At 43.3% G+C, this 12,932-nt stretch overlaps 1 protein-coding gene and 1 long non-coding RNA gene across 7 annotated transcripts in view; one reads left to right on the plus strand and one right to left on the minus strand.

The window, feature by feature from the left end:
- Positions 1 to 828, minus strand: part of PTK2 (protein tyrosine kinase 2) — a 347,400-nt gene extending 346,572 nt beyond the window's left edge. For 3 of the 6 annotated variants that reach the window (XM_090040718.1, XM_090040720.1, XM_090040715.1), the window contains exon 1: positions 431 to 579. The gene's annotated coding sequence lies outside the window, so the exon portion shown is untranslated. Of the gene's footprint in view, positions 1 to 430; positions 580 to 760 lie in introns of those variants that run through there. The other 3 variants (XM_090040716.1, XM_090040717.1, XM_090040722.1) reach the window with 3 other exon arrangements.
- LOC149869675 (uncharacterized) lies at positions 4 to 8,384 on the plus strand. Its single transcript, XR_016441508.1, has 3 exons — positions 4 to 496; positions 1,789 to 2,084; positions 5,068 to 8,384. It is a non-coding gene; the product is annotated as an uncharacterized LOC149869675 (long non-coding RNA).
- The last annotated feature ends 4,548 nt before the right edge of the window (positions 8,385 to 12,932 follow it).

Genomic DNA, 12,932 nt, shown 5'->3' on the forward strand with positions numbered 1-12,932 from the left:
ACGAAGCATATGGATTATGAGCCGAAGCGGTACGCTGCTCTTCCCTGTGTATCCCAGTCTACTCCCAGTACGCGGAGCTCACCCGGGGAGCGTGGGGGACCCCGACCCGTTGCAAGGCTCTTTGGGCAGATCCGTGTTTAATAACAGAGATCCTGAGTCCAGAGTTGGGAAAACTCTCTGGGGCGCGGACACCCGCAGCGCCCGACTCGAGGCCGCCACAGAGACCCGCGGGGCGGCCCGTCGCCCGTCTCCCCGCGCTTGGCCGCGGGCGCATCCCCGCTTCCCACGCGAACTGGCGGGGATACACGCGGGTCGGGGCGGGGCGGGGCGCTCGGGTTTCCCGGCCCGGCGCTGAGGGGACTGGGACGGGGGGGATGAGGACAAGGTATGGGTCTCTCCCGCCCCCGCCGCAACTTTCCGCTTTGTTTACCTGACGGAACCTCCTCCCGCGGTGGGAGCTGTGCCGCCGCCGCCGCGCGTGAGTGCGTGTGAAGCGGTGAGTGTGAGGGCGGGAGAGAGTGTGTGAGCAGTCCCGGCCGCCGCAGGCCGCTCCCCTCCCCCCCCGCCGCGCTGCACGCCGGGATGGCGGCGCCGCTCCTCCGCCCGCGGCCTCGGCGCGAACATGGCTGCGGGCGGCGGGCGGCGGCCCGGCCGGGCCCCTGGTCCACGGGCTCACGCCCACCCTCCTCGCCCGCTGCCCACGGGCCCTGTGCCCGCCGCAGGGGACGGCCCGGCCGTCGATACCAAACAGTGCCCAAACCTGAAGAGAAAAATAGCGCAGGTGAAGGCGCCGCGTTTGGTCTCCATCGGGGACGCCCGGACCATCCTCTGCGATGGCCACGTGAGGTGGGACGTGAACCTGAAGAGAAAAATAGAGGACGTTATCGATATACGAAACATGGCACCTTGACGTCCTCTGTTTTTCTCTGAGTTTCGCGTCCCACATCCCAGCTCTCGGCCCCATCCTCCCTGATCAACAGGAAACGTGATGCCTTCCAGGGCCGAGTTGTGGGGAGCCGGGCTGTCCTCTGCGGGGGCCGCGAGGCCTTTCCAGATGGTTTTGCCTTTGTGCATGGGCAGCCCCGCACCGTTCACCCCGCGGGGACTGAGCGCTGCGATGTGGGCCCAATAAATGCAAGTGGTTATGTTCTCACACATCCGGGAAATACTTCTCCATCTTCCGCACGTGCGGGTCCTCCGTTACCGTCAGCCGCTGAGCGCCCTGCAGCCTTCAGCGCGCCGCTCTTCCCAGCCTCTTGTGGCTCCCGTTGCGGGGAGCACTGCACCCGGTTGCCGTTTCTGAGTTGCATCAACGTTATTTCCTCACATGCAGCTTTTCACATTTGCTCAAATCCCATCTACTTTTCTCATTGCTTCTCCGGCTGGTACAGGCCATAGAGAAGTGTCTATTTTTCACTTAATTTTACAGACGGAGACTGTTACAGGGCATTTTAGTGATTTACCAAAGTTATGAAATGAAACGGGAGCAGACGGATGCCATTGTTTAGAAGCTGACCCTAGACCCCTGCCTTTTCATTTGGCGATATTGCCTTTTTTGTATGTGCCGCTGCTCATGCCATCCTTGAAGCGAATGAGAGTTTTCCCATTGACTGCAACAGTTTCAGAGTAAAGCTGTCGATTGGCCATTTCCTTTCAATTGCTGAAATGTCTTTGCTTCAGACCTGTGTTCCTCTCCCATGTCAGCTATGACGTGGGAGAAATGACATCATCCTATGTGGTTCCCTTGATTCAGTAAGGAGGCACATTATAATGATTGTTTTACTGCAGTGCGCAGGACCCACACTTGTGAACCAGGACCCGATTGCGCTGGGCACTGTACCAACACCGAGCAGAAATCCAGTCCCTCCGCCGTGGACTTATTCGGTCCAAGTGTCTGACGAGACATAACTGATTGATACAGAAGGACGCAGCGGTTCTGCTGCCGTTCAGTTCACCCTCCTACTGCACCTGGGGGCTTCTGTAGTATTAAATCCTTGAAGCGCATGGTATCTCTGAAACCTCACAACCAAGCAGAGGTGGAGAGTGATTTCCATTGCCCCAGGAGGAAGAGGTGTGGTGTGGTGGTAAGTCCCTTTCCGCTCCTTTCTGTGGTGAAGAGGGAAGGGGAACTTGGAATCCAGACATAATTACGTATACGAAATATAGAGCAGCTCCAAGGGGAGAAATTGAAAGGGGCACAGCCAATGAGCTCTTGGTCAGGGCAGTCATCTGGCCTGGGAGACACCCAAAATCAATTTGTCTAAATCAGGAAAAACATTTCCTGCCCAATGCTAGAGGCTACCTAGGAAGCTGTGCAGAGGTGAAGGGCAAGGTGCTGCCTACAGATCAGTGAATACTGAAGTATTCGCTATTATTTGTCCTTTCCATGCTGTTGTTTAATTCTACAGCAGATCTTAAACTGTGCTGCATCACTGTAAGCAATAAAATAGCCAACTTCATTATAACATAGGATTTATTATCTTTTCTGTTATTAAATGATGAAGCTAGGAGTAATAGCTTAAAAAAATCCAGTTCTTTCTAGTGTTTTGTAGCTTAGCAGCAGCCAGACATTTCCAGTTTTACTGCAGTATGGTAAATATTCATTAAAACAACCACAAGGATCAGGCTATGAGAGACAGGCAGCTCTGAACTGCAGGGTTATTCCAAGCTATGATAAATAAAACCAGGGTGATTTAAAGAAAGACAAATAGTGATTTTAAACATTTAACGACAGTCTACAGTAAATTTCTTCATCATGGGAGAAGAGACATTTTAAAAATTACTGACATTAATCCCAACAGAAGGAGTTATTTTTCCTTAACTAGAAAAGACTTGGTACATGTGGGTAAGGATGTCTTTGTACTGTGACCCCAGGGATTGAAAGGTGGCCTTACATTTGATTAGACAGTGCCACAGGTGTGCATGTAATTAAAAGAACAGACCCTGCCCTACAGAAACTTTCAGGCTAGGATCCTGGCCGTGCAAGATTTTCTTATATATGAAAATCTCCTTTTTGTAAGACGGCACTAATCCAAGTCAATAGGTTTACTAGAAAAAGTGTCAGGTCCTAAATTTCATTTAACACTAGATTTCAAATGAGGAAGAGGAGGAGGGCTACAACAATTAGATACCACGGTGACAGGTACTGTATCCCGGAAAGGTAGATTAGAACAATGAAAGACTGTAACTTCTGTCATGTTTACACATCTCATTAGCTCCTCTTAGGATGGTTACGGAATGAATGCAGCATATCGGAATTGTTGACAGACTTGTAGTATGGAGGCTGGAACAAGGTCATGATTGGAAAGCTTGCTAAAGGAAAAAAATGCAAGGCAAGCTTAAGGATGGATATCCAGGAGGTGGGCAAAATAGCACGAAGCCAAAGCAGCAGCTTCATGCATAAGGACAATTATGGAAGAACCTAATGAGCTGGTGGTGGGAGCCATTTGATGAGCTGCTACTATTCATGAAAACCTCCAAAGCAAATATTTCTTAATTAGAAACAGTCTCTGTCCCCACTTAATAGATTCCCATGGGGTAAGCAAAAACAAAAAATCCTTCTGAATGTGACTGATTAAACAGAAACATGGTGGCAGGGGAACTCTCAGCCTCACCTCTTTATAGAAAGGAAGCAGTTTCACTTGGACCGGGGTTTGCCGAGTTGCTACATGTTCGCCATATTTGCTTTTTCAACATGGTAATGAGCACAGACCAAGTTAGAGTGAAAGGTTAATTATTCTCCAAGCAAACCAGGGAGAGTCAGCTTTAACCTGAAGAAACAGTTCAGTTTCTAGATGGAAAAGGAGGATCCCATTTGGGCTCATTTGGACAGATGCATAAACAAAATATTTAGGTAAGGCATTCTTAGGAAGAAGAAAAGCTCCAGGGACACAAGAATTCAGGGACAGCCAAAAGACATAACAAAGCCAGAAGGCTCTCAGATCAGGTCCTAACCTGATGACATTTGGAGTAAACTACTTTTGGTAGAGAACCATACTCTTCAGAGGTCCTCTTAGTTAGGTAACATGTTCCCTTTTATTTCGGCTTTCCCTGACTGAAATGGGTATGACAAAAATCAGCCTGTTTTGCTTGTGCCAGATGTTACAAGCCTGGACCCTTGTATAAATAGCCAGCTCATCACAAAGTTTGACCAAACCCAAGCAAATATAATAAAAATACATTCAGTTGATTCTAAGTGGTTGCAAATAAATGGGCAGCTGATCTGTCTATATACCCTGTACTTAGTGATTTTACCTCTGCAGCTTCCCACCGTTCAGATCCAACAGTGTCACACCCCGCCTCATCAGAAACATTGATTTGGGGTAGAAGAAGGAAGGGAATCAAGAACTACATTCCATCAGCTACACTTCAACTACAGTAGCTTATAGGAGGGCCCAGGATGAAACACGGTAGCTTATCAACATCTGTATCTCAACAGTTTTTTTGATGAGGACTCAGTCTCTGGGATCAACCTGCAACCTTTGTATTTGAAGTCAGTAGTGGGAAAGTTCCATAAATACCAACACGGCTACAACCAAAAACCCACCATAAATTCTCTGCATCACTTGACACATTTTTTCTAGTCCCCAGTTTTTTCTTGTTGAATCAGACAAAGTCACATTTCCACTGAGGCTGTGGCAGTAGTCTTATCAACCTGTACTTTGTGATATCCCACCGAAACCACCTTCAGTTGCTTCAGTACACTTAGCATATATTGTACACATCAAGGAACTCTACGGAATGATGCTATGTTTGGATCAAATGCTCCTTGTACTTGACGCAAATTTCAGTGAAGTTAGATTAGTTGGACATGAATACATAGACTTAAGATTCCTGAGGTTTCCAGAGTGTGATTCGGAATCTGGGGTGCCACTAAACTCTTGTTGAGTCTGGTGGTAGTTTCTGAAGTATTTTTAAGTATACGGTATACCCGAGGACTGTACTAGGTGTTATTTCTTTGTGGAGAAGATTTAAACAATCTTCTGGACACCTATACATTGTGCATTTATGATGGATGCATCTAAAGACTTTATATCTTTTTCTCTTGTTTTCAATTTTATTTTCCAGATGTAAGCAAATGGGAAAAGACCTTGTTGTCACATTCCTGTCTGCATTCTCGGATGGTGTCTGTGGTAACGTTGACACAATATTTTATGTTTTTCTTTTAAAACATACAATCAATAACATTAAGTAGGAACACTTTTTTCCCTTTATGAAAACTGACCCCATTATTGGCCCATGTCTCTTTTTCAGCCTACCATCCTGAGTTCATGTCAGTGTTAATTCTTTTAACTCTTACTTTACTTTGTTTTCACTGTTTCTTCACTTGCCACTTCAGTGGCACACTGTAGGTTTTAATCTACCTGTAAGAAAATACCCAGGCTAAGTAGTCTGTCATTCCTTCACTTTGTACATACTGGTATTATGCTGCTTTGAAAGTGATGTTGTTATAATAACAGTGTTTTGTAACTTTATTAACATATTCAGGCCTTTTTTTTTTACAGTTTCCTAATTACATATTGATATTTAATTACTTTTAGGGTAGTGAAGATAAACATACACTGCATTTTAACAGAAATGCTGCTGAAGAGAGTTCCTGAAAGGCCGAGAACAAAATTTTAATTACCATTGAAGTTAGGTTAGACAATACTGATGTCATCAAAAATATCTCCCTTTCAGGATCATCAGACTTACCACTATTCTGCTCTTCCCTTTCAATGTCTAAACTTACATTGAGTGGTATGTTTGATTTTGAAGAATCTGAAGACATTTGATTTTTCTTTTTGAACTGACCCTGAATCTTGTCCTGTATGTTGGTTAGCCCCAGTCCCCTCTCTTTAACATTCAGTTATAACAGTATATGCCCACTAGCTGTTTAAATTTTTTCTGATTTCCTTCATTCTTTCTATTCCTGAACAACATGGTCAGTTCCCCTTCACTTTGGACTCCTATCCAACTCTATAACTTGCTTATTGTTGACTAGTAAGTGTAACCCTGTTCTCATCAGTTCCCTATTCACTCTTTAAAATAATGAGTTTTCACTCACAGAAAGTAAAAATCTAATGCGTCTAGCATCAAACAATTTTTTAACATGTGCTTGTTTATGTAAATATTTCAGGACGGTAAGATAGTTTGTAAAGCTTAGGGAATAATAGGAAGAACTTGCTAGAACCTAGGTGTTTCTTAATAATCCTCACCAATGTCTTTGGTAGCTGTGAACTGAGCGTTTGTGTTTGCTTTATTCATTTATTTATTTGCAGACAACCTGAAATAAGATGTTCATGTTGAAATGTTCCAAGGTCCATCAGGGAGTGTAAGCAGTGTTTTGACAAAGGGCACTTATACCCCATACCGGTCCAACTTACTTGGGGAACTCCTAGAAAAAAATGTCAAGTGCTGGCAACAAACACTAGTTTATCTCAGACCCCAGTGTGCTAGGGGAAAATCATCTTTTCTCTGGTTCTGAAGATAGTAACAGGAGCAAAGCAAAGCTCCTCAGTAGTGGCTGATGGGAAAACTAAGTATGTGACCCTACGTTGTTAAATACAGCTGTTTTCTCAGGGTAATTTTAGCCATTTTTTCCATTTCAGAGGCATCCTGAAAAGTGCTTTTAATCCTCTGGATGCCTTATTTCTGCTGCAGTGTAATAGTGATGCTAATGAGGGCCTCTGTTTTTAAACACGCCTCTCAGCTGACTGTCACAATACCACATACCACTTCTCTGCTTCACAAAACAACTGTTTCACCACAACCACAGGGAAATCCTGTGGTTTAAGCAGACTGATTATCTTTGCTTTGAAGATCTCAATCAATTGATTACAGCACATCCAGCATTTATTTGCTTTTTGAAAATAATGCCTGCAGACCAGACTTTTTAACATGTAACTCTACATCCTGTTACTTTAATAATCAACCTATTCCATAATGAGCACTGCACACCTCATATAATCCTTCAGGCACTTACACCTCTTGTTTCCCTGAGAAGAATTGCTGGGAGAGAGGAATAGTGAACACAACTGTATATTATTTCACATTCACATTCTGGTTCTTTGTACAAACCCAACTCTCTTACACTAAAGCTACCAGTGCCTGGAAAAGTATGAACTTATCAGAGAGTACACAATTATCACAGAACTTTTTCTATGAACACCCAAATCCCACAAATGTTACATAATGATTAAACAAAAGAAAAACTTGCACTTCATCTTGACTGAGGCAGAAAAATGTCTGTCACATTCCAACTGTATTTTAGCAATTCATCCGCCTTATCTTAGTAGGGTTCCTGGTGCCTAAGAAACAGTAGAGCAAAACTTCTTAAATTAAGGCTCTTTTTTGTATTAGTATGTGCCAAAATATTTAACTCTCTGAATAGGGAGTCTGTCTCTCTCAGAAGTTACTATAATATCTGATTAAGAAAAACAGTACTGTAAGTTAGCTGTAAATTCTTTCTCCTAGTTTAAAAGCATATATTTTTGACATATCCCAGATTAACTTTGTTACTGTATTATTTATACGCACCATGGATTAAATAATCTATTATGTCATTTATTTATTATATGCTGCCCTTACTGCTGTAAGCTTTTCGAAGGAAAAATACATATACAGTAGCAAATCTAATAAAAGAAAACTCAGTATGCATGCTGAGGTAGAAAGTTCAGTGGAAGACTCCACTCTACTCATCTTAGCTTTACTAGCTGCATTGTTCTAAACCTAAACAAGATGATATTTTAAAGAAATGTTTCATTTAAATAATTTCTGGATGTTAATAAATACCTTACAGTAGACATGTAAAGCTAAAACTGGATACTTCCTTTCATAACATTTTACATAAAAGGAAACTTCAATTATTGATTGATGGTACTGTATCTTAATGGAAACAAGCGATTAGGTTAGTGTATCTAAAACCTGGCACTTCCTACAGAAGAGTGAACTGTATTATTATGGTGGAGGATAGATCCAGTACAAATTCAGTAGCAAATGTTAACACCTGGACTTTGTACAATGCTTTACATTTTCAAAATACTTCAGTAACATTATCGAGGGCCCAATCCAATGCTTATTGAAACCAGTGGAAAGATTTCTGCTGACTTCAGGGGCATTTGGTTCAGAATCTAAATTTTCACAAAACTCCTAAAACATACTTCACAGTAAGTGTTATGAACCTAATGCTGTAGATTGTGAAGTGGACTTCGTTAATCAAAAGTCACTGGCTCTCAGTTCCATTTTCAGTCCTTGTCACATGACTGAAGTGAGAAACCATACATTTGTGGAGCAAATACTGAACTACTTGTGAATGCTTTTGTTTGGTCAGCATCTAATTGCATTTTGAATGGAATGTAACATAGTAGAATGTAATATATTTTATTCTTATATCTACTTGAAGATCAAGGCATATTACTCTTCATTTAAAGCCTTACAATGACTTTTAATAAAGTAATCTATTAATTTTAAAGCTGTTGTTCTTTTGACCTGTTTTACACCATGATCTAGTTTTCTTGCCCTTTGTGTTATAAGATGAAAGTTCCAAATTCACCTCCTATTTCGTATCATCTGAATTTCTAGTTTTGTGGCAAAAAGACCTACATCTTACGAGATACATGCACAGAACAGTTCTCTTGTTAGTCTTTTTACATGTGCATGTATCTAGCTCTCATATTATCTCATAGCAGATCTAGTAGCAATAGTAGTGTTGTTTCCAAGTTAACTGTCCTTGACAATGTCCCTTTAGTAAATATAATGCAAGTACTATATTCCCTACCACAATAAATAAGGACTGCATTGGCGTTTGTTAGCTTCCTGGTATCTAGCTAAGATTTCTCTCTCACACAACTGCAGCCTTGGAGTCAAGTATTTATAATCACTGGAAAACCATTTTGTACAATATTTGATGTACAAAAGGATCTAAGCCATTTTAATGTGCTTGTGATATTTTTAGGAAGACAGAACAAAAATCTCTCATTATTTTATCTCTTAATTCTAAATTAAAGTATTGGTCTCTTGAAATACAAAGGACATATTTGATACATTAATTCATGAGCTAAAATAAACTCATGTGACCTCCTCAAAGGAAGAGATTGTTGTAGGAGAGTGGATATTACTACTGTCAAACAAGCCAAATCTTTGCAGCTTTGCCATGATTCATACTTGTTCCTCCTTTGTTTTGCGCTAAGGCCTCTGAAGGAACAAACTGAGGAAAGAGCCAACAGAGCTGATTTCCAACCAGCTTTCCAGTCCAGAAAAGTATCAATCCCTTTTTGGGGGATTATTTTTTGGGGTCAGAGCCACAGCTGGTTCAGGTTGGCCACAGAAGTAAGCAGTACCACATTTGTTTGTACTAGGTGAGGATCTAGTGCTCTGCTTTACTTTTGTTCAGGTTTATGTATTCTACATATTATAGCAGTCAGATGACCGGTTTAGGACTGAAGGTTCACTGTGGTGGGCTTGACCCCTCAGAGGCCTCACCATTGAACTTCTGGATTTGGATACCTCATTATAGTATCAACAAGCATAGAGGGCTCCTATAGACGTGTGTGGAGCCTCCAATGTGCTGTAAATCAGCATGTCACAGCAGACTCAATTAATCGGAAATTGACATGCTCCAGCAGCCTTCCACGTCATGTGTATCAGTGTCCCCGCGTGTCTCTGTGCTGAAAAAATGGCAGTGGGGCACTTTGAAATACAACACATTCGATGATTCATAGATTATAGAGTTGGAAGGGACCCAACAGATCATTGTGTCTCACCCCTGCCCTTGGCAGGAAAGAAGACCGAGGTCAGACAACCCCAGCCAGGTAACTGTCAAGCCTCTTCTTTAAGATCTCTGGGTTAGGTCTGTTGACTTTTTAATATTTCACTTGTTAATCTAACCAGCCTGACTCTCATTTATACCCAATAGCTCTGGCTGGTTCTTCTTTATGAGCTGAAGCCTCTAGATTGCCAAAGCTGCAAGGAAACATTTAAATAGTAACTAATGCCCTGCTCCAGGTTGTGGCTCTATGTGGGAGGGCCCTTGATCCCCCCTGGAGCCCAAATGATCTTCTAGATATTTACGTGGGATTTTAAGTTCCCAATGTGCATGCTGGAATGTGTGTGGGATGTGCCTTCAACTGCGCTTGCCTGCACTTGAGATTTCGCTGAGTATAGGCAAGTTGTCAACTATGGACACTTAAAAAAAAATCACTCTTTTTAAGGAAGAGGAACATGAAACTCTTTCACTGGGCTTTTGGCTCTGCTGTGCCACAAATAAAACCTAGTAACTACCATGGCTGTAATTTGGTAGGGATTATTTGTTGCCAGCATCTCTCCTATAGAAGTTCAGGTTGCTGACTTTGTCATTGCCCCAGGTGGCCCAGTTTGACAGGTTCACTGCAGTTTTGTGAAAACATAGGGCTCTGCATGACCTCATTAATCATTTAAAACTGATTTTCTCTGGGATTGAGAACTTGTGACTGAAGTATGCATTACAGGGGAGTTGTTTAACCTCAGTGAAAGCTAAAGTTGTCTGTGTTTTGACACCCCCTAGTCTTTCAAAACCCTCCCCAAGATGCAGTTTTATTGTCCCACGTACAAAAAGGAATCAATAACTATATGTATATGTATGGCAATGAACATCTGTTTTAAGATGCATCTACAGTGTATTTGATGTATTTATAGCTTCTAAAAACTATTTTAAAAGAAAGTTACAGATGCAGAGATAAGTACTCCAAGATAAGAGGATGCTAGAATCAAGGGTGTCCATAAAAAGATTTTAAACATTTGTTCACTTTAATTAACCTGAGGGGCTGTTAAGGATGTTGTTTGTACCGCGGCTCTTTCCACAGTACAAAACGTTCCTGGAAGAACCCTCCCCTTGTCTCATCAGAATGAGGTTCCTCCATCCCTGGGAAAGGCTGCAGGAAACATCTTCAGGAGCTGGGATCAGTGGGAGGCCAGGCCCATTTGTATGGAGATCTCGTCTCTCAACAGTGCACATAGCTCCCAGGAGCCCCTGGCAGTCATGTAGCAGCACCCCGTTGAAACCATTTTGCCAAGGACTCCATCTTTCATGCCTACATGATGTAGGCTTGAAGGCTCACCATATCAGGTATGACCACTCTAGCTAGTGTTTGTTATGTGTTCAGAAATTCCCCAAAAGGGCTTGAGAAGGATGAGGTATAACCCCATTCATTCTTCCACTACTCTTCCCTCCAGCCTTCATAACCTCATTCATTCACCTTTTTCCCACCTTTACACCTGGGCAACCAGCATCTGTCCTTCCTTGCATATGCTGTTTTGCTTATGGAGGATTTCCATTCAGGAAGAAGACCCATAGTAATGGTCCCATATTCACCCACAGTAGTAAATAAATATGCTCTTAAATTGGCCCTACTCATTCTTCCATTACTCTCCCACCCTGCCTCCTGGACTGGGCTTCTAGAGGAGCCTCTGCAGGACCAAGGAGACACAGCTGGTCCATAGAGGCAACTTTTTTCTGCAAGGGAGAGGAGACCCAAGAGCATAAGCGATCCTCTGTGCATGGGTCTTGGTGGTATGACCTAGCCCAAGGGCACAATTGGCCAGCCTGAGGTTTGCTACTGTGGGGGGAGATGTCACTTCCTTTTTTGACACCGACATGTGTCAAACAGCATTTAAACAGTGATTCTGAGCAACAGAGAAAGGTAGCATCTGCTCTTGCAGCAGTGAACCTCCAGCAACCCTGCTTCACTGTGTGCCATTACCACCCAGGGACGCTGCTGCTCTCTCTTCCTTGAAGCTGGAGCTGGGGCTGCTGTAGGGAAGGTGCAGGGTGTGAGGTAGGAAGATGGGGGAAGAGAGGGTGGGTATCTCTCTAGATCCCCTCCAGAGCTGCCACCCCCCAGGCAGCAGCTGGGGTTCAGGCCCTGCTCATCCACCTATTGTTCCACTGCTCCTCTAGCCCATGGGTTTGAAGATAATTGCCCCTTTCATTGTCCTGTGTGAATGATTTGTCATAACAACACTTGAGAGAAAAAAAATAACCATATGTGACTGTAACACGCTTTGAACAAGCCACGTGAATAGACTTATGCCTTAAGCTCAAGGTTTTTTCCCCCCATTATGTTGTACTTAATGACACATTATTATATTGTGTGTATTGTGAGAGTGGGAAATTATACCATAAATGCTAGACTGAAAAGGTTAGTGGCAGCTGGAATGTAGGTTTTGTTTGTCTTGATAAAGCCATGTTAATCCCATTAACACGGAGGGAGATATATGCATGTACTAAGGGAAATAGAAACTATTTGTACTGAAGTGCATGTAATGAACAAAAACGTTGAGTGCAGATAGAACAGGATCATCTTGCACTGCAGGTTAATGCCCCTGAATTAAAAATGCCGTCTGAGCTCAGTGCCGCACACGCAGGGTGCATCTACGTGTGTGCTTTACTGCTGAGTTGACTAATTAGTTCCGCAGTAAGACGTCACAGTCTACCTGTGCACCAGTATTAGGGTGCAGTAAATCAATTAATTCTGCTATAAGATTGTACTGTTGGGGACAGTTCTATCTTATGGCAGAGTAATCTACTCCGCTGAAATGCACATGTAGACAGTAATAGGGGTGGCTGGGGCACAAAGGTGCTGAAGTGCTGGGGCTGCCTGCCGCCTAGCCCCACACTTTAGCACGCCCATGCCCCAGCCTTTCTCTCTGCCACCCAATGCCATCACCCGGAGCTTGGGGGTGACCCCCTGAGCTTCCTGCCAGCCCAGGACTGCTTTGCTCTTGCCCAAAGTACTGTGGTGCTGGACACACATGCAGATGCTGCACCTGGGAGCAGTTGACTCTGGCACAAACTGTGCTGGAGTTTATCATGTTGCATTAATTACACATGTAGATGCGCCCACAGTAAAGCAGATTCTCACTGCCTGTGTGTAAAGGCAGAGAAACATGTGCAGAGTCCTCATGCCCTGTTTGGA

The sequence above is a fragment of the Crocodylus siamensis genome, chromosome 3, assembly GCF_052110815.1.
Source record: "Crocodylus siamensis isolate JL-2025a chromosome 3, ASM5211081v1, whole genome shotgun sequence".
Lineage (NCBI taxonomy): Eukaryota > Metazoa > Chordata > Crocodylia > Crocodylidae > Crocodylus > Crocodylus siamensis.